The sequence below is a fragment of the Mauremys reevesii genome, linkage group 1 (assembly GCF_016161935.1).
Source record: "Mauremys reevesii isolate NIE-2019 linkage group 1, ASM1616193v1, whole genome shotgun sequence".
NCBI classification, from domain to species: domain Eukaryota; kingdom Metazoa; phylum Chordata; order Testudines; family Geoemydidae; genus Mauremys; species Mauremys reevesii.
Window position 1 is genome coordinate 136468605 of NC_052623.1, and position 21797 is coordinate 136490401.

General features: G+C 43.9%; 1 protein-coding gene and 1 pseudogene across 1 annotated transcript in view; both read right to left on the reverse strand.

The window, feature by feature from the left end:
- The window catches only part of ARHGAP6 (Rho GTPase activating protein 6), a 485299-nt gene that overhangs the window by 270840 nt on the left and 192662 nt on the right, over positions 1-21797 (reverse strand). The gene's annotated exons all lie outside the window — the stretch shown is intronic.
- LOC120369181 lies at positions 6493-9026 on the reverse strand (annotated as a pseudogene).

Below are 21797 nucleotides of genomic sequence, written 5' to 3' on the forward strand. Positions count from 1 at the left end.
TAATCACAACCTTCCGTAATTTGGAATCATCATCTAGTTTAAAATTCCAAATCATCCATGAAAAGAGATAAAATATAGAATTGTCCTTCATACATATACTTGCATTAACACTGCTTGATACCTCAATATTGAACCAATTTGATCTTGATGGGAATCAGCTCTGAACTTTACTCCATTTTATGGGACAAAAAAATGTGTCAATGAATCAACAGAAAAGATTTGCCTGGCATGGTCGATTTTCTAACAACTCATGCCTCCCACAGAACATCAGCCAGATATCATCTGAATGTTTACAAAACAACTTCTTTATTTGCCATTGAATTGTACAAGATTTTAAAGTTAGGCAAACAGGTCAGCATCTCCTTGAGCTAACCATTTTATCATTTATGAAGAATGAAGCTCCATTCACTTTTCTCCAGCCCTCTGAAATTTCTTTTTATCATAGAAGTTTAATGGCTCCCCATCTCTTCACAGAACCCTTGAGTGCAAAACCAATCATTAGGTGTAGCTGATTTAAATGTTTTGCTTATTCAAACATTCTGTATCTTACTTTATTAATGACGACATGAAATATAGTGCTTTACCGCTTCAAAACACTGTACAAACACTAACTTGATTTGAATTTTGGGGAATGGAAGCAGAGAGTATTTCCAGTTGGGTGTCCATCAGGGAACTGATTTCTCTATTGTCCAGGCAAAGCCTAATTTTACTGACTTTAAGGCTCACTGCAAAGCCCCTGTATGCACACCAACATCTCCTGAGTAAGTGGTGAGAGAAAAAGGCTTCTTTAGTGAGTTGGAGTGTGTGTGTGTTCTATTTTCAGTTGACTTTTGTCCATTTTTTCATTTTTATTGTATGGTTTGAATACTGTCAAACATGCCCAGAAATTACTGAGCACATTGTTTACAAATAACATACAGTAAAACCTGTGTAAAGCAGCTACTCAAGGACAAACATAATTGCATAATGTAGGTGGCCTTTTAATAAAGGTAGAACAGAACAGAATATGTTTGGGGACATAATCCGGGGCAGTCTCACAAAACAGAAAGTTATTTATCAGTGATGTTCTCTTCTACAGGCTTCATTATAAATGCATCATTTTATTTAGTGTTAGATCAGCTTTATGCCTCATTTATGCCACTCAAGTCTCTGTGCTTGCTCATTAGAGACTGAGGCAACGTATTTCTTAAATAATTCAGCCACCATAAACTTCTTTTTAAATAATGAAAATACTAATAATTTGCATTTATGCCATACCTATTCTACTAGGTTCTCAAAGCACTTTACAAACATTTACTTAAGCCTCATGACATCCCTGGGATGTAGATAATCCTAGGGCTTGTCTACACTACAGGACTATTTCGAATCTACTTAAGTCGAATTTGTGGATTAATTTGTGTATCCATACTAAATACACAAATTCGAACTTTAGTCCACATTCACAGGGCCAGAATGCATGCTGGGCTACTTTATGGCCATTGTCAACTCTCGACATTATCGCCCACCTCTTCCACAGTCAGATGCTGAGAACAGTGGAGATCATGGTGGCAATGGGTCAAGTTCATGGTGAAACAAGCACAGACTGGTGGGACCGCATAGTGCTGCAGGTCTGGGATGACACAGAGTGGCTGCGAAACTTCAGGAGAACTGTGTGACTTGCTGTCCCCTGCCCTGAAGCGCCAGGACACAAGGATGCGAGCAGCCCTGACTGTGCAGAAGCGAGTGGCCATAGCCCTCTGGAAACTTGCCACGCCAGACAGCTACCGGTCAGTAGCGAACCACTTTGGCGTGGGCTCTACCGTGGGGGATTGCTGTCATTCAAGTAGCCCACGCAATCGTTGAGCAACTGCTCTCAAAGGTAGTGACTGTCGGAAATGTCCAGGCCATCATAGATGGCGATGGGATTCCCAAACGCGTGGGGCTATAGATGGGACTCACATCCCTATCCTGGCACCAGCCCACCAGGCCAGCGAGTACATTAACCGAAGGGCTACTTTTCAATGGTGCTGCAAGCTTTGGTGGACCATAGGACCAACATCTGTTCAGGAACTCTGGTCTGTTTACAGGCAGGCACTTTCTTCCCGGACCACAAAATAACGGTTGGGGATGTGCAGATGCCTACAGTGATCCTCGGGCTAATGCCCTGGCTCATGAAGCCCTATACAGGCGCCTTGGACACTGAAAAGGAACTCTTCAACTACCGGCTGAGCAAGTGCAGAATGGTGGTGGAGTCGGACGCCTCAAGGGGAGATGGCGGAGGACATCAGCGAAAAGAATATCCTGCTGCTTGCTGTGTGCTCCACAATCTCTGTGAGAGCACGCCTGGCTGCTGTTTACGATCAGCCAGACACTGCTGAGAGAATATCTATGCATCAGGAGGCTTTGCTCGCAGAGCAGGGTAACCTGTGACTGTCCACTTGATTTTAAGAGAGCCTGATCATAAACCAAGTTTTCCCCACTTCCCAAGGACGTTTTAAAACTAAGGACATGTTTTAGTAATTAATAATAAATCTTTCGTTGACTTTGCATTTCTGTTTATTCGTTGAAACATGGAAGCATTCTGTGCTGGTTAAGGTGTGCACTGATGGGTGGGTTTGCAGGGTGGGGAAGGGTGAGTATCTGCCCCTGGATGAGGTCTATTTTAGGATCGTGACTACGGTCCAAATGCATGTGAAGGGAAGCCTGCCTTTACATTCGGGATGTCAGGCACCAGGACCCTGCACAAGCATACACCTCAAGGAAAGACCGGGCAGCATACACCACACAGACTGTCCCTGGTGCCTAGTGACTGCAGTCTGTGTGTGCCCTGCAGTTGACCCTGCAGCCAAGTCTGTAGCATGGCACTGTGGGCTATGCAGTGACATTACAATTCCCAGAACAACAGAAAGTCTTCTGACACCAGAAACGTGACGGAAACAGTCAGTAACACCAAACCGCTTTTAATAATGTAATACACAGTGGGGGGTTTGAACTTGGAGTTGGGACTGGTTGATGCTGTAAAGAAAGAGCTTGTACAACTTTACAGCGACAGTTGTCTCTAACATTGCCTCCGTCTTGTCACTTTGGGTGAGGGGACAGGGACTCTGGGCGTTGAGGGCGGTTGCAGATGCACTGCAGGGGGCTCTCTCCTCCTGACTGCGGTCTTGAAGAACATCTACAAGCCGGGCGTCTCCGTTTGCTCCTCATTAGACCAAGCAGCGTTTGAGTCGCCTGCTGGTCTTCCTGCCGCCACCTATCCTCCCTCCAGGTGTGTGCGATGCTGCTGACACAGGCTCTCCTCGACTGTCTCTGCTCTGCCGCCTCCGCTCTGGAGCTGGCCATCAGTTCCTGGAACATGTCGTCCCTTGTCTTTTGTAGGTGATTTCCTTGAACACATACATGTTTGCCAACAGTAAACACAGTCTAGTCAGTTTCAGTGAACAAGACCAAAGAGGGAACCAAGTCTCAGGAGATCTCAGAACTAGTCCGAGATTTCGAATACGCCGCCATTGCACTAAAGATAGCTGCATCCTCTTGCACAAAGTCCTGGTAAGCCTTACAGTACATACTGCTTATCAGTTACTGGTTAGCTGTGATCTCCTGCTAAAGGCAATGTGCAAAGCAGAAAGGATAATCCTTTGCAGCCCGATCAATGCATGCTTGTTCTCTGTGGCTCATTGTTATGCAACCTAATTGTAAACCATTAACAATAGTAACACTACACTAATTGCCCTACTTAGATGCAGTATTTGCAGACCGAGATCACCCTGAGGCGGGTCACTGCACAGACCAGGACCATATGCAGCAATGCTAGTAGAGGCGATGGTTCCACTCTATATTCGGATGTCCTGGCGTGGAAGAGTCTGCTTAACCTCATGCGGAGGCTTTGCGAGGAACTGAATGACACCTTCGTAGAAATGTCGCTAGAGGACTATTTTTCTATCCCCATTTGTGTGGACCTTCTCTTTATATAGTTTAATATATATTATAGTTTAATATTTAGAATGTTTTAAATTGTAAATATTTAGAATTTTTAAAGTCCATTTGTGTGGACCTTCTCTTCATATAATTTAATATATATTATAGTTTAATATTTAGAATTTTGTAAATACTGTTTCTATTTTTCTATAACAATGTTATAAAAATAAATGTTTATGCCTGATCCTTCCCCTGATTCCGAGTCCTATCTCTGTGAGGGTGATGAAGAGATCCTGGCTGTCAGAGTCCACCGTCACTGGCAGAGCCACCTAGAATGGCATGCAGTGCCCATGTCTGGGCTGACTTTTTGATACCCTTGTCTTAGGTCCTTCACTTTCACGCGGCACTGTATCGCATCCCGGCTGTATCCTTTGTCTTTCATGGCTTTAGAAACCTTCTCGCCCCACACAGCGATCAGATCCTGACTCCGGTCACTCGGTCACTCCATGCTGGGGACCTCTTTCTATTCTGGGATTGCCCGGACTCCTCTGCTGGAGAGCTCTGCAAGACAGGAAAATGAATTCAATCATTTCCTGTGTGGCTGGCCAGAGAATCCAAGCTCGGACTGCTGTCCAGAGCGTCAACAGAGTGGTGCACTGTGGGATAGCTCCGAGCTGGTTAGTTCGAATTAACGCTGATAAATTCGAATTAAAGTCCTAGTGTAGACCAGGCCCTAGATATTAGAAGCAGTATTATTGAGTCAGGGTCTGTCTTCACAGTAAAGTTAACTCAAGTTAGCCACATTCAATTTACTGTTACCAGTTTAGCCTAGTTCAAGTGAGTGGCCACACTACAAAATAACAGTGGAGCTGCTGTGTCCACACTGGTGCTGCATTCACTCATGTATGGTGCTAAGGCTTATAAGGGGCATACCCCACGATTGATTCATTGTGCTGCAGTAAGAATGAATTATTTCCCAGTGAATTGTGGAGAACTTATCTCTCCTTTCTGAGCACAGTGGGGGAATTGTAGAAAGGCACTGGAGGACTAGCACCACCCCTAGATCCACAATGCAGAGTGGTCACATCAGCACCTGACAAGTTGTGCTAACTTGAGCTTTAGCCTATACCCCCTAATGGGCAACATAAAAGCACTACCACACTTGAGGCAAGGGGTTTGGGGTGTGGTCAGGACTCAAGTTAGGGACAACAGAGTTAACTCACATTACTATTTGCAATGAAAACAAGCCCACAGCGTTGGGAATACAACTTCTGACTCCTTGTTCTAATCATTATACCAGGGGTCGGCAACCTTTAAGCAGTGGTGTGCCGAGTCTTCCTTTATTCACTCTAATTTAAGGTTTCGCGTGCCAGTAATACATTTTAACTTTTTTAGAAGGTCTCTTTCTATAAGTCTATAATATATAACTAAACTATTGTTGTATGCAAAGTAAATAAGGTTTTTAAAATGTTTAAGAAGCTTCATTTAAAATTAAATTAAAATGTAGAGGCCCCCGGACTAGTAGCCAGGACCCGGGCAGTGTGAGTGCCACTGAAAATCAGCTCATGTGCCGCCTTTGGCACGCGTGCCATAGGTTGCCTACCCCTGCATTATACCATATTTTCTCAGGGGCCCTTTCTACTTCTGGGATGACCTGACCTTCCCTCCTGGTTTTCCTCTTGCCTGTGAAATGTTTTTCTACCTCTTCCATTCCCTTAGTTACATAAATTTCATTTTGCATTCTTGTCTCAAATATATTTTCAGTTCTATAGGTTTTAACAAGCACCATGCTCATGTTTAGTAGTTTCTTTCATTTCTGATCACACTCCTTTTTGTCATTTAGAATGTGTTTGAATTTCATCTTATTTTGTTCCCAGACATTTTCTTTCCGCCCAGAAAGACACTGTGGGGAATTCACTAGAAACAGAGATGAGCCTGGCCTTGAATCTAGGTCTCCAACACCGCTCACAGGGGGCACTTTTGGTATGGAGCCAGATCCTTTGTTTCTCAGGCCCATATCTCCAATCAGAAAAGAGTGTTTCCTGGCTCTGGGCATCTATGTGGAATGCTGCAGTGCATGGGTAAAGTACCTAGTCTTTGTGAGAGGTAAGGTGTTGATTGCTCAACTTTCAGCACAACCTGAAAGCTGGTTCCCAAGACCAATATTATTGTTGGCTCTATACAGAATTGCTCACAACCTTTGTGGGGAGAAGATACAGCCAGAAGAAAAAAGACAAACCAAAAGAGAGGCACTCAGATGAGAAGTAATTGTCCATGGTGACACAGCAGGTCAGTGGCAGAACCAGAAACAGAATCTAGCTCTCTCGACTCCCAGTCCAGTGCGCTATCTGCTAGCCCAGTGGTTTTCAAACTTTTTTTTCTCACGATCCAGTGGAAGAAACACTTATCCCCACAACCCAAAACAATAATCTCTTCTGACTAGAGAGTTTTCATAAAATCACAATAAAGGGCAATACATGCTAGCTTTAACCACTTCAAGTCATAACTAAAATAAGACATCGACATTACTTGTAAAACAATTTAAAATAGAGTATAAATACAGTAAAAAAGACTATCAGGTTGAGTTTCACTTACTTAATGCAATGGGTGGGCCTGCCTGTTCTTCATGATCTTGTTCCAATCTGGATCACAAGATGAAAGCACTACCTGCATATCAGGTGTGCTGTTGAGTTGGTTTCTTTCTTTTGTTTTTAACCCTGTCGAAGTGGAAAATCCCAGTTCACGCATGTAGGTTGTTGTGAACCGTAGCAACAATGGAACACTAATCTTACTTAACAGTGTATATTCTTTGAAAACACTTATCCAAAATGATGACAAATTTAATTACTTACGCCGTGTTTTGAGTGTGCAACAGGTGAGTTGGAGCAGCTCTTTTTCTTGCTCAGGCATCAAGTTTAGCTCCATTATTGATTTAGGATTTTCAAAAGCGAAAGAATCTTTCACTCAACACTTTTCCTGCAAATTTTCAACCCCCTCTGCAGGGAAGCAGTGACTAAAATTGTTAGACAAAGCAGTGAGATGTAACTGTATGACACTTTTCATTTCATTCACTATTTCTTCACTGATGCTGTTCTCCTCAGTGTGTTATAAAGGGGATGGGAACATGTAGTAGCTCAGACTACTCAGTCACGCTTGTCATACTGCTAATGACTTTTGGTATGCTTTGTGATAGACCCAGGCCAGTTGGATACAGCAGAGTAGTAGAAGGCAGATATACTGACCACTGGATAGGCAGTTTTCTGTTCCCTGACTGACCAGAGCAGGGGCTGCTACAGGCTAGGGTGCACACATGACTCCAGTTAGCCTGCAAAGTGTCAGGTGAGGCTGTTAGGCTAATGTGAGCACCTGACTCTAATTAAGGTCCCTCTGATACCATAAAAAAGGCTCACTCCAGTCAGGCCAGGGAAGGAAAAGGGAGCCGGAGGAAAGGAAGTGCCGCTGAAGGGCTGGGTAATGAAGATACCCTCAAGCCACTGGAAGGGAGCCCTAAGGTAAGGGTGAAGAAGGCATTAAGAGAGAGAAGCGGGAGAGCTGTGGGGAAGTGGCCCAGTGAAATGTAGCAACTCTGGCAGTGAAAGGTCGGCTGCCAACAGCTGCTGCCATTAGAGTCCCTGGGCCGGAACCCAGAGTAGAGGGTGGACCCGGGTTCTCCCCAGCCCACCACTACAGAAACACCTCCTGGGAGGGAAGACAGGCCCCTGTCAGGACAAGAGGCTAAACTGTTCTTGAATACGCCCATAGGGACAACAGAGACTGTGGGAGTTCTCTCACCTGGCCCTAAAGAGAGAAGGGCTACGTGGAGGGTCGCAGTGAGCCTCTGAGGTTAGCATAAACTGCCTGGAAGCGCAGGACCCACGGAGACGAGGTCCGAGGTCTGCCACAGCTTGTATCTGTTCAGTGTTGAAACAAATCATTGCCTCTTCCTTGTAATTTCAAATTCAGTTAGTTTAAAATTGGGAAAGTGTCAGCTAGATATGACAACTTTATTAACCAACTGTCATCATCAAACAAATTTGTCAAGTTAGACTGTTTCTCTTCCAGAAAAATTTGAATCTCATTCCTGAGTTTGTACACCGTTGTAAGCACCCTGCCCCATGACAGCTACCATACTTCAGTGTGAAACAATAAATGAGTATGCGCCGCTCGCTTCAAAAAGCCTGCTGTTCAGTGAGCTTCCTTTAATGAAATTAACCATTTTTACTATCTCCTACAGTACTGCCACAGGATCAGGGTAAATACCCTTGGACGCCTGAGCTTCATGGTGAATGAAACAATGATTCCAAACAACATCATTACCAGCTGCCTCAGATACTGTTTTCACAACTCTGCTATTTCTACCTGTCATAATTGCTGCACCACCATTTGTAACTTCTTTGCAATTAGCCCGATACAATTTGTATTTTCCAACTACGCAGTAACACAGTGCTTCTGTTGTATTTGTTGACAAAGTCAGATAACAACACAGCAAATCTCCCATAAAGTCATCTTGCCATACATACCTCACAAACTACCAGTATTGCAGAATTTGAAATATCAGTACTCTTGTCAAGTTGGATAGCAAAATCCCTGGCTGACAGTAACTGAATAATAAGCTGGGCTTCCAAATGCTCTGCAATATCACATATTCACCAAGACATTGTGTTATCGCTGAGAGGAATACGTCTCAATTTTTCAGCATACTTCTCATCAAAAATTGTACATACCCATGTCCAGAGATGCTGGAAGAATAATTTTTTCAGCAACATTATAGGCTATTTTCTCTTTTGCCACATGGTATGGAACCAAATACAATGCTAGTTGTGCCTTATCATTCGAAGTCGTTGTCTGACTAAAAACTTGCACTGATAACTAATTCCCATTGCTTCCTTTGAAAATATTCAATAGTCTTATCAGTGAGTTCCCCATGTTTTGTTTCTAAATGTTTTTTAAACTATGACATTTTTAAACTCTTGTTTTGAAAGCACTTCACTGCAAACACCACACTGGGCCTTTGGATTTTGGCTTGCATTAGCACAATTGATGAAATCATATTTCAAAAAACATCATTACACTGCCTCGTCCATGATTTGGTTTTCTTTTTTAGTAGGTGGTCCAGGCAAGGTCGACATGGCAGAAGTCTGTCTTTTATTACTAGAACTTTCTGTTGCAGACGACGTACTTACATCTGTATTTTCATTTTCATATGTAGATGGATTTGATGACTGTTTCTGAACTTATTTTTATTACAAAACCTATTAATTTTTCAGGATGAAGTTTTTTTGATTAAGCCTTGCAACTCAAGTCTCCTCAGCATTAACAAAACTGACTGTGTGGAAAGCAGTCTAGTTAGGTGATTACATTCAAAACAGCTATCTTATGTACTCGTATAGTGCATAAGAACTCTCTGCAAACAAATAAGTCATACTGGAAGTAAGTAAAATGTCCAAATTTAAATTATTTTACTGTTATTTTAAAACTGTAATGAAAGACATTTTCAGAAATCATGACATTTTAAATTTGCAAGCGACCCAGTGCCTGATATTCCACAACCTAGTACTGGGTTGTGGCCTGTACTTTGAAAACCATTGCACTAGACCATATTGCAGACATTTTACTAAGGGAAGTAGAAGACATGGATATAATGAGATGCACATTTCCATAAATCTTCATTTTAAGAAAAGACTTATTTCATGGGGGGAAATCTGCTTGGATCACAGAATGGCAACATGTTAACAGAATATAGCACTACATCATTCATGGAAAAGGTCACCTACATCCCAGTTAGTTTTTAAAGGAAGATTAGTCTTCTCTTTACAGTTAAATTAAAACATCGTAATAATACTTGCATTTCTATAGCACCCTTCATCCCAGGATCTCAAAGTCCTTCACAGACATTAAGACTCAACACACCTCTGAAAGAGGTAAATTCACATCAGGTTGGTGGTAGGGCTGGAAACAGAACCCAAAATTTGTGGCTTCCAGTCCTCTATTTTGCTCTGATCATTAGCCTACAGACCCTGTCTATGTAGCTGTTACATCACAGTACCCACGTACAGTGCCCTACATAATACAGGTAATATCTTATGCACCCATTGCTCTGTGTATATAAATTACACCCGTGGTCTCAAATTCACTACAGACAGAGTTCATAGAAGCTTCCTAAGAAGCCCATTAACATGGCTACATGCAGGGGCAGCTCTAGGCACTAGCACAGCAAGCAGCTGCTTGGGGCAGCCCATTTGCAGGGGCGGCATCTGGCAGGGATCCAGCCTGGGAGCTGAGAACCAACAGGGGGCCCTGGGAGCTGTAGTTCCTTGGTTAGCACCCTGCCTATAGAGCCAGTCCTGGAGCAGGAAATGAACTACATTTCCCAGCATTCCCTTGGCTGCTATCAACAGGAAAGGGAGGGGGAGGGAATATGGTAGCTGCATCTTGCTGTGAATGAAGAGCTCACTGCTAGAGCAGGGTGGCACTGTGAATGGGGAACAAGTGTGCCCAAGGAGTAGAAGGCTTTGGCCCAGATGTCCCCTTCAGAAGACATCCCCAGACTGGATTAGGGATACTCGTGTGACCTTACCTTGCAGCCCACAAAGAAGAAATTGGGTGGACTAAATGGACAGTGCCCCTCTCTATCTGAAGCCTAGCAAGGGAGGTATGTGGGTCCCACTGGAATTTAAAATGAAAAGTAAGGGAGGGGAGGCTCTGGACATGGGCAGCTTTAGATACAGTACCAGGTACGTAGGAAGATTTCCACTTCTGAGCCATGGAAGCAGAAACTGACTTTTCCTTTCCAGATTTAGCTAATATTCAGAAAGGGAGTCTAGCACCTGCCTTCCAGATTTGAACACCCTCAAAATTCAGGAGTGCTCAAGCTCAATTTGGGCAGCTGTTACTTCATTTCTCCCAAATCAAATATACTGATCCATCGTAACTTGCTGTAGAAAAAGTAGGATAAAATTGAGCATGCTTCCCAGTGGTTTTTAGGACTGGAATTGCTATTTTCAACAGCTATTGCTCTTTTAGTTTTATTTGTTTAAAAGGAAGACAGTGATATTGCATTGGCAAATTCCCCATAGAAAGAAAGAGTGGAACAAAAGAATAATAAAGGCACCTCAACTTTTCCTCATTTATGTAGGACAGTCTTATAATATGCATCCAGATATCCTCCAATCACACAAGCTGAAAATTGTTCCACTTTACTGCAGTTCTGTAACCAAATGGGAACCAATCCTGTCTGTGTTCTGTGCACATCCAAAATTCCTGCTGAATGACCCGCCCTGGGAGCAAGTTACCAGTGACCCAGGGCTGGGGCGGAAGGAGGGTGCAGGTGGGAGGCGGGGAGAGCCCAGAGCTGGGGCAGCACAGGATGTGTGTGTGTGGGAGCCCAGGGCTGGGGTGGCAGGGGGTGTGGGTAGGAGGGGAGAACCCAAGGCTGGGATGTCAGGGGGGTGCGGGTCGTGGGGGGAGAGCCCAGGGCTGGGGCGGCAGGGGGTGCGGGTGGGGGGAGAAAGCCCAGAGCTGGGGTGGCAGGGGATGCAGGTGGGAGGGGAGAGCCCAGGGCTGGGGAAGCAGGGGGTGCGGGGGGGGAGGGGGGAGCAGCCAAATATTTTTTTGCTCGGGGCAGCAAAAAACCTAGATCCGGCCCTGGTTACACGGCTTCAATTATTCATTGATACGAAACTGAATTGTCCAGAAAACTGTATGCACCATACCACCACTATGGCTACTCCCCACAGACAAATAAAATGCAACGTCTGTTAAACCTCAGTTTTTTCTAAATTAGGCTGCTGCCAAACAAACATTGCTCCAAAGGGGCATAATGTATATCATGTCGAGGGGCATAGTGATATTCAGACTGGCTACTGAGCAAAAATCCAAGGAGTTGAGGGGGTGATACAACACTGAACCCTAACCTTCCACTATACCTTTTGAAACCAATGCAAGATAATTATATCCCCACCTACCCCAGTCTCTGGTGATTCTGTCCCTCTCCTTGGTTCCCCTTGCCAGTCCACTCAGTTATTGGTGGCTCTGCCTGAATCCTCACTTCTTCCCACTCACAAGTTCTGCCTGTCTCCTCAGAGGGCCAGCAAGGATCATCTAGCTAGTCTCCCTACTGCACTGGCTCTCTGCTCTCCTTCCCGCTTCTCCCCTGTAGGAAGTAGAAAAGGGAGATAGGGCACCTCCTGATGCCTGACTCCTACCCGTGAGACAGCAGTAGCTCCCGCAGGACTTACTGTAGGCCTCATGGGCCCCGGCACTGCTAAGATAACATCTAAAGTAAACCCATGAATCTTACAGATGTATTTAAGTAGGAGTTGAGTTTTAAGGCTGATATGGTTTTTATTCCCTTGCAGTCATTGCCATCTCTTGAAACAGTCACCGATTCAAAAGACCAACCAGGCTTTTTTTTCTACTCGTTTTATAAACTTTTTAAGTAATGACAAACTCAGTTTGAATGAGCACAACTCAGTCTATTCAGCTTACTGAATTCTCCATGTAGACTGAGTGTGTGTGTTTACACACAGTCACACACACACAAATGAAAAAGAGTGTGCATGCACATGTGGGATTTTTCACATTAGTTCCTTCCCAGCTTGCTACTTTGTTCTAATGTCACAGCAGTGAGCTTCCATGGAATACAGCCCCTTTTGAAGACCGTGGACAAAATTATTATTAAAATATAACAAAACAGCCTTTAGGAAGCACATATGGATTTGCTTTATCAAAGCTGATATAAACTAAACATCTAGGTTATAGGACAGGTGAGCGTGTGGCAAAATAAGGGGTAAGCATTCTGTGTTCTCAATGTGTTGTTGACAGATCCAGCTGATGTCATTTAAGTTTAGGCTTCCTGCTAGCAGTGAAGTTTCAAAGCTGGAGGCTCCTTCAGACTGGAGCCAGGAGCTTCTGGAAAAGAGAAACAAAACCGCCTGAGCCTCAGCAACTAGTCAGCCAACAAAGGCCTATGAAGCCACGACCTTGATGACTGACAGCAAAAAATGAAGAAAAAGTCTAGCGCTGTAGACAATAGGGCCCTGGGAATTACCAAGACAAGGATAAATATTTTCTTTTATACGGTTGCCAAGTTTTGTTGAAGCACATTACAGGAAAACTGCTCTGGATTTTTAATTCAATCAATATTTTCCATGTTTTAAAGTTTCTCACTCCGATTTAGAACACAAAATTGAGATGGATATAAACGAGCTCAGCAAAACAGATATTAGCAGTGTTTTAAGAATGAAAAGATCAGAATTTCTTTGCCTTTTTTTTTTGTTAATTTAAAAGCCACCAGGGCAGCCTCATCTATATTATAAGTTGCACTGGTTTAATTAGAAGTATGTTTTTAAATTGATGTCATTAAAACAATGCAAATCCTTTTAAGCTAAAACAATATAAGCCAGGTTTAAATCAGTTTGAGTGTCCATGAAGTGTGTTGCACTAGTCTAACTAAATCTATTTAAAACTGATTTTAGTTTAAATCAGTGCAAAGCATGAAATACCTTTTAAATAATCCCTTCTGCAAAGGTCTCTGTCAGATGTGTAGTTCTGGCTTGCAGATGTTTCAGTTGGACCACACCACTACTAATGCTCACCTCAGAGCTATTAATGTAGCACAAGCTTAAAGTGCAGTTCTTCTATGAGAAGCTTACTAAAAGTGGTATCTTGGGGTCCCATGTTTATTGACTCTAAGTGACTGCCATTTCAAAGGTGTTTAGTTTACAAAGCAAAATATGGTTTTACTAATGGCCAGCCCCAAAATTCAATCTGGGATCTGACACTCAAGATGGGTTGACGTATCATCACTTCCTGTAAAAGATTCTGCTAGTCAGATTATGTTGCTATGTCTTTTGCAACCCTATTATCTTCAAATTATGCCCTGATATCTGTGCTACCTCACTGTTTCCAATGTCCTTTCACAGGTGTGAGTGACTGGAATTTAGTAATCAATTCTGTATATGATGTCTAAGAAGGAACAGACTCCAGTTCAGATTATCCTAGCTGTGCTGGATCAGCAGGGCCAACAGAAATAAAAAGCATTAAAATCTTATTTTTCATCATTAAGACAAGCAGTGACTAGAAGCAAGTAGCAACCACTAAAAAGTAATTCTGAACACAGGATACAAGAATTAGATCTGTTGAGAAGGTGACATCTTTACACAGTGACTTTTCAAAGAACAGTACTGTGAGATGTTATGGAAAAACTGCTCCCGTTTTCTTTAGTGCAATGGAGCACCACTTTGTTTTGTTTCCTGTTCCACCAACTCTCCTACAATGGTTTCCAAATTTATTTCAGCACTGATCTGACAGAATAATGGGTACATTTCAATAGCCAATGTGACAGGATTTCTGCTATTGTACTGACTGTGTACCCTGCTTACATGTTCTGTATTTCATATGAACTCAGAGACTAGTGTGGATCCCATAAACTTAACTCTTTTCATAAGGATCATCAGTAGAGTTGGCAGGAGGGTCTGTGAATTTAAAATGAATTAGTTAAAGCACAGTAAACCTATGTGTGGAACCTCTCATTCAGAAGTAAAGTGACCTCAGTTTGCTTTAGTTTAGCTCATTAGGAACAGCTAATTGCCAGTGAACACACAGAGTTTTTTCAAGACCTGTGCAAAAAGTTACTGCTTTGATTCACATTTAGCCAATGGCAGATGTAGAAATGGAACCCATGTCTTCTGAGTCCTTCAATTGATCTTCCCACTGAGTCATGCCACCTCCTGACAGATCATGAGCTACTGTAGCAGCCACTGCCTGCGGTACAGGTACTCCATGACCAGAGGTGAGAGAAGATTTGATGCCACTGAAATCCATAAAGTTCCCATAGACAGAACTTACAGACTTTGTGCAAAGTGAAAGGATTTGGTTGGGAGTTTTGAAAGGGTCCCCTAAGTCCCTAGTTGGCAAAGTACTTTGGGATCCTATGAGATTAAATATTTAATGTAAGTTTAAGGTACTAATCATTTTTCCTTGGTGCGTTATTCTTTATTTTAAAAAATTCTACAACAGGGGTTCTCAAACTGGGGGTCGGGACCCCTCAGGGGGTCATGAGGTTATTACATGGGGGGTCGTGAGCTGTCAGCCTCCACCCCAAACCTTGCTTTGCCTCCAGCATTTATAATGGTGTTAAATATATTAAAAAAATGTTTTTAATGTATAAGGGGGGGGGTTGCACTCAGAGGCTTGGTATGTGAAAGGGGTCACCAGTACAAAAGTCTGAGAACCCCTGTTCTACAATAATATTTGAGGAAAAGAGCAAAATCAGGGACACTCTTGTCAGCCTTCTGCCACGTGGGGAGTACAAAGTAAGATCCTGAAATCCTCTCCCTGGGCTAGCAGTACTAAGAATATTGTGGAGAGAGCACAGCTAGTGTTTAGGGCAGGGGTAGTCAATAGGCAACCGCGGGCCAAATCCAGACCGCCAGATGCTTTTGAACGGACCCTGAAATCTTTTTGCTTACTTATTATCATCATTATTATTCATTATTATTTTTTAATTTCTCTGGAGTGTGAACCTTGACTATACCTTGACCAAGAAATTTGGATTTTGACAAAAAATAATAGACTATCCCTGCTTTAGGGGAAGAAGAAGCACACGTACCCTACGTTGCTAATAAGTGTCTCAATCTCCCTATAGCTAGTGCGTGAAACTGTATTTAGGGACGGTAGAGTTCAATTGCTTGAGAAAGAGAAATTGCAACAAGGGTGTTGCCAGTGGGTGGGAGGGGCAGGTTGGGGGGAGACAGGCAGAGGTGCAATCAGTATAGACACTATTATAGAGGGACATACTCCTCTTTCCAAAAAAGTGAGTTTTATAATTAGCTTGAAATATCTATTTCCTTTTATCATGGGGTGACTGGCCCTTTAAGGGATGATAGGGCCAGCCACACCTGTGCTATAATTACCGGTAATTAGCAGCTTCATCACCTGAGGTGATCGTTTAATGGACACCTGGGCCTTATAAAAGGGTTGAGTGAGATCTGTCTGGAGCTGGAACTACAGGGAGTGAGCAGGCTCCTGTGGAACGCCCTAAACCAGCGTCAGCAGGGACTGAGAAGGGGAACCAGCCTGGGTGGCAGTGCTCTATCCTAAAGCCAAAGGGAGTCTCAAAGGTAACTCAGGAAGAGGCTAAGAACGGGGTCCAAAGGGTGGGCTGAAGAAAAGCCTCCAAAGGACAGCAGAATCTTTTTGTTTGGGACTTTTAGTTGGAAACTGCGCTATCCCAAAAGGAGTAGTATTTGTTTGTGACATAGATGGAGGGCTAAACCACATCTCCAGAACACAACAGTTTCCATCCCAGGGAGGGAAAGTGAGGCAGGGAATGCCTCAAGAGCCGCACTCCACCAGTAGAGAGCACTACGTAGTGGTCACCCGAGGGTTGCCAACTGTTTAATTGCACAAACCCAAACACCCTTGCCCCATCCCTGTCCCACCCCTTCCCAAGCCATGCCCCTGCACTGCCCCTTCTCTGAGGCCCCGTCCCCTGCTCACCCCATCTCCCTCCCTCCGTCTCTCACTCTCCCCCACCCTCACTCACTCTCACCAGACTGGGGCAGGGGGGTTGGGTGTGGGAGGGGGTGTGGGTTCTGGGCTGGGGGGTGAGGCCAAGGGGTTCGGAGTGTGGAGGGGGCCCTGGGCTGAGCCTGGGGCAGGGGTTGGAGTGCGGGAGGAGGTGAGAGGCTCTGGGCAGTGCTTACCTTGGGTGACTCCTGGAAATGACCAACGTGTCCTTCTGGCTCCTAGGCTCAGGGGCAGCCAGGTGGCTCCGCGCACTGCCCCTGCCTACAGTCACCACCCCCACAGCTCCCATTGGCCCCAATTCCCAGCCAATGGGAGCTGCGGAGTCGGTGCTCGTGGCAGGGCATGGGGGCAGTGTGCAAAGACCCCTGGCTGCCCCTGCGCCTAGGAGCCAGACATGCCAGGCACTACCGGGAACTGTGCGGAGCCGAGGCAGACAGAGAGCCTGCCTTAGCCCCACTGCACCGCCGACCGGACTTTTGGCCTATTAAAATCTCCCAGATTGCTTTTAATAGTCACTGGGAGATTGAGGCCGATTCCAGTAGACTCTCAGCCAATCCGTGAGGGTTGGCAACCATAGGTCACCCCCATGACAGCTCTCTAAACGCCTCTGTTACTACATCATTCTGACTTTTCCTATACAACAAAACAGTAATGACTAGCTTAAAACTACCATGTGACAGGGCTTCTGAATAAGGCAGGAATCCTGTGAAAAAGTAGCATGTGATCATGTAATTAAAGACTGTATCATAATGCATATGCACAGAAGAACACCAAATTATAATTGGAAATATATTTTCAAAGGGCTGCTCTGCACACAAGTTTTGTATCAATTTAACGATATCAGTAAATCTATGGACATGAGCTATACTGATATAAGTACCTTTATAGCAGTGTAACTGCATCCCACAGTAGGGGTGGCACCATTTTAACTGTTTTTAAACTGATACATAGCTAAACCAGTACAGACACTGTATTGATAAACTCTAACTTTTGATGCTGCAACCTTTGCATTATTTTAGAATACATATTTAATGTCACTTCATATTATATAGCCATATGTTTTCTTTTTAAAATATGAAAAAACCCAAAACACTCTATAAACAAAGAACAAACACGATGGGTGGTACAGAAGGTGCCAATGGGAAAAGAGGGGTGGGAGGGCACCATTGTGTTAGATTCTTATCAGCTCTTGGGCTGATCTAATTTACAGCAGTTTGCCCACTGCGGGCAATGGCTGGAGGGCTTTGATCATTCCCATTCCCACCCTTAACACATGTCCATCATTTCGGGGGCTGCAGGGCCATGTACACTGCCGTCACACCATGTCTGCACTGGGGGAATTCTTTGTGGACCATTTGCACCCTCTTACATCAACAAAGTAGCATTAAGGGGACACAGGGGGTGACAGAATCTGCCCTTATGACTTTCACTGCACCTTATTGCTTCAAGACTTGGTACAATCTTTATAGGATAAATATTGGTGTTATTGTCCGTTCAATTATAAAAGAAGAAATAAAATTACTAGGCAGTTTGACACTCAGAATTAGGTCAGATTGCTTCCCAAAACACAATGTGCTGGACAGGGTGAGTTTTCACAATGGAATATCTACCCATGGTGCATCGCACTCTGCATCATTACGAGAGCTCCTAGTAAGTATGCACTCCACAAATACAAGGAACCAAGTATGCACACACACAAATGATGTACTAACTGCAGTAGATGTATGCCAATGTAACCTGAGTCGACATAAATTTGTCGTGTAGATGTGGCCTGGGATTATGCTGCTGGGGAACACAGACTAATTATGAAGCACCATTTACTGCTCCTCCACTGTAATTGTTTTATAAGGTCACCAGAGAACAGTTTCATTGCAGAACAACAACTTTGCATCAAGTTTCAGAACTTCCCCTATCCTTTTCATGGATTTATAGATTCCAAGGCCAGAAGGAACCATTCTGATCACCTAGTCTGGCTTCCTAAATAACACAGGCCATAGAACTTCCCCAAAATAGTTCCTAGAGTATATTCCTTTCAGAAATAACATCCAATCTTGATTTAAAAATAGTCAGTGATGGAAAATCGCTTCAAAGTACAAGTACCACCTACTATTAAAAATTAACCTGCAATTTCACTGGAGATTACTTTAAGAATGTCAGCATAAAATGGGAAAAATTATAATTAATATGGATTCCACTAAAATATCATAAAATTATATCTTTGACAGTTTCCAAATGCATTTTTGTGGACCTGATTTATTTATATATCAGGCTTTTAAAAGAAATATTTAAAATATAAATTAAAAAAAATCCAATTTTTAATATTTGCTTACATGTTTTTAAGCTATGCAGTGGTTCCTCTTCCCTCTCACTCTCTTAAGATAAGGGTTTGATCCTGCATGCCTTACTCATGTGAGCAATCTCATTAAGTTATTGAACTACTGACATGAGTAAAACATGCATGGCTTGTCCCAAAGACTTTATTAATTAGGGACCCACACCTATAATCTTATCCATAGGCGTAATTTATGAGTAGTCCCAATGATGTCTATGATGTTACTGCATGAGCAGTAGTTTTTACTACAGTTGGTTAGTTTTTAGATTGAGGTAGAAGAATGTAGTATATGATAGAAGTCAGAAGCTTCTGAATTCTGACACTGGCTTTGAATATTGAGGTCTGGTTTACACCTAAAACTTAGGTCAACCTAGCTACATCACTGAGGACTGTGAAAAATTTCACGACCTGCAGACACAGCTAGCTCTCACCTCTCCAGGCTGTGGATTTACCCCTTCCATCACTGTAATAAGCGTCTACACTACAGCAGCACAGCTGTAACACCTGTAGCACAGAGATATCCTAACTTTCTTGGCCATCTTGTTGGTAGTGATTTATTTTCATTTTACAGAAAGAGATAGAGGTTAATATTTGTCTATCTCACAGGAGAATGCTCTGAAGGCACCCTTATCAGTATTGCTAAGTCTTATAAACAATTATTTGTATTTCATCTTAAAACAAAACAAAGGTTACTGAATTTTTACAGTTTAAATGGTTGATATCCTGGTTTTAATTAGCTGTCTTTGACCACGGTCCCATCTAGGAGATCCTTCATTCTTTAATTCACAGGGATTATTTTACATTTGTGCAGAACCCAGCCCAAGCCTGAATGACTACACTGCAAATTTATAGTACCGCTGTCCAAAACCCATGACCCTTAGTCAGCCCACACAGGCCAGCTGTGGTTGTTTTTATTGCAGTGTAGATATACTCTTAGAGACCAAGATAAGACTTAGAGTGACCAGGTGTCCGGTTTTCAACCAGAACATCCGGTCAAAAAGGGATCCCGGCAGTTCTGGTTAGCACCACTGACTGCACCGTTGACTATCCAGTTGGTGGTGCCGCACAGTGGGGCTGGCAGGCTCCTTGCTAGCCTCCGCGCTGTGTGGCTCCCGTGAAGCAGCTGGCATATTTCCCCTCTGGCTCCTATGCATAGGGGAAGCCAGGGGGCTCCACAAGCAGCCTCCACCCCAAGCACCGCCTCCACAGCTCCCATTGGCTGGGAACCACGGCCAAAGGGAGCTGCAGGAGTGGAGCCTGTGGATAGGGCAGTGTGCAGAGCTGCCTGGCCACACCTCCACATAGGAGCCAGAGTGGGGACATGCCCTGGCTTTCAGGAGCTGCTTGAGGTAAGGCCACCTGGAGCCTGAACCCCTGACCCCCTCTCAGGTCCCAATCCCCTGCCCCAGCCCTGATCCCCCTCCCGCCCTCCGAACCCCTTGATCCCAGCGCAGAGCACCCTCCTGCACCCCAAACCTCTCATCCCCAGCCCCACCCCAGAGCCCGCACCCCCAGCCGGAGCCCTCACCCCGTCTCGCATCCCAACCCACTGCCTCAGCCTGGAGCCCTCTCCCACACTCTGAACTCCTCATTTCTGGCCCCACCCTAGAGCCTGCAACCCCAGCCGGAGCCCTTACCCCCTCCCGCAGCCCAGTCCCTGAGCCAGCCTGGTGAAAATGAGCGAGTGAGTGAGGATGGGGAGAACACACGACGGGGGTATGTGTGTGTGTGTGTGTGTGGAGTGAACAGGGGCAGGGCCTGGGAGAAGAGGGGGGCTGGGGCAGAGCATGGGTTTTTGGTTTTGTTTGAGTATAAAGTTGGCAACCCTAATAAGACCTAGTGTGTGGGGTGTGGGAGGAGGCACAGATTACCCACATCTGCAGGGTTCTTACACATTCATTTGAAGCCTCTAGCAATTGCCAATGTCAGAGACACAGTACTGAACTAAACAGACTTTGGGTCTGATCCAGTCTGGCAATTCCTGTGTGCATTCTTCAAAGTAAGCCAATTCTGAGGCCCCAAAACCTTGACTGTCTCTCTGAATCTCTCACTCCAATAGAAAGTGTATGTTTATCCTGGACATACAGCAGTTAAAACAGGAATTAAAGCCACAGCTCCACTGACAGTTCAATAAACTACTAGCAAGTAGAATAAGCCTCACTGTTTTTATTACTTCACAAAGACAAATATGTTGCTATAGTATTAGTATTTTTCTCCTTCCTGCATCAATTAATGAGGCCAGATATTTATTTAGCACAAACAGCCCCACTTCTGTCTTCTGAGAGTTTAAAGAGTTTAAAAGCTGCAGACCAAAACCAAAACAAAAACAAAAAAAGCAACAACAAAGAAAGCCAAAGCAATATAATAACCTTGTAAACTATAGCAACTGTGAAGGGGACACAAGAAAAGCATAAGGTTGTCCCAACTAAGCCCTTTCTTCCCTGAAAATAAAGAGCTCAAGGGAGGTCACTTCCTTTGAACAAAGTGTTTCTTTTGTGATAAGGTCACTGATAAATAAAAACTCCACTAAAACACAAACAATGGCTGTTAAACTAATGGACCCATCCTGCCCCCATAAAGTCTGAATAGTGGCTATTATACCCAGCCTGGTCACACACTGTCTCCTCTGAGATTTACTTCACATCTTGGAAGGGTGGGGGAAGAACGTGATTCCTCAATAGCCCAGAGAAAAAGGCCATAATAAAACAAATCGTGCAGGCTGGAAGGGATGAAAAAATGTCTTGAATGGTTACTGCACTAACTGATTGGATACAACAGTTGGTTTTACCTGTAAAAGGCAGATAGTTGCTGACAGACAATATAAGGCAGTAGAATGTTCCAGGAAATTTCAGAATTTCCAGAAACATTCCATTAAGGACCAGGTCCTGCTGGTTGTATTCCATTGAGTAGCCTACTCCATAAATAGACCCACTGATACAAATGGGATGATTGTGGAGAAAGATGTTGCTCAGCATAAGTTAGGGTACCAGTATTGGGCCATATATATGGCTGAATGGAGCCAAAAACAGCATGGAAT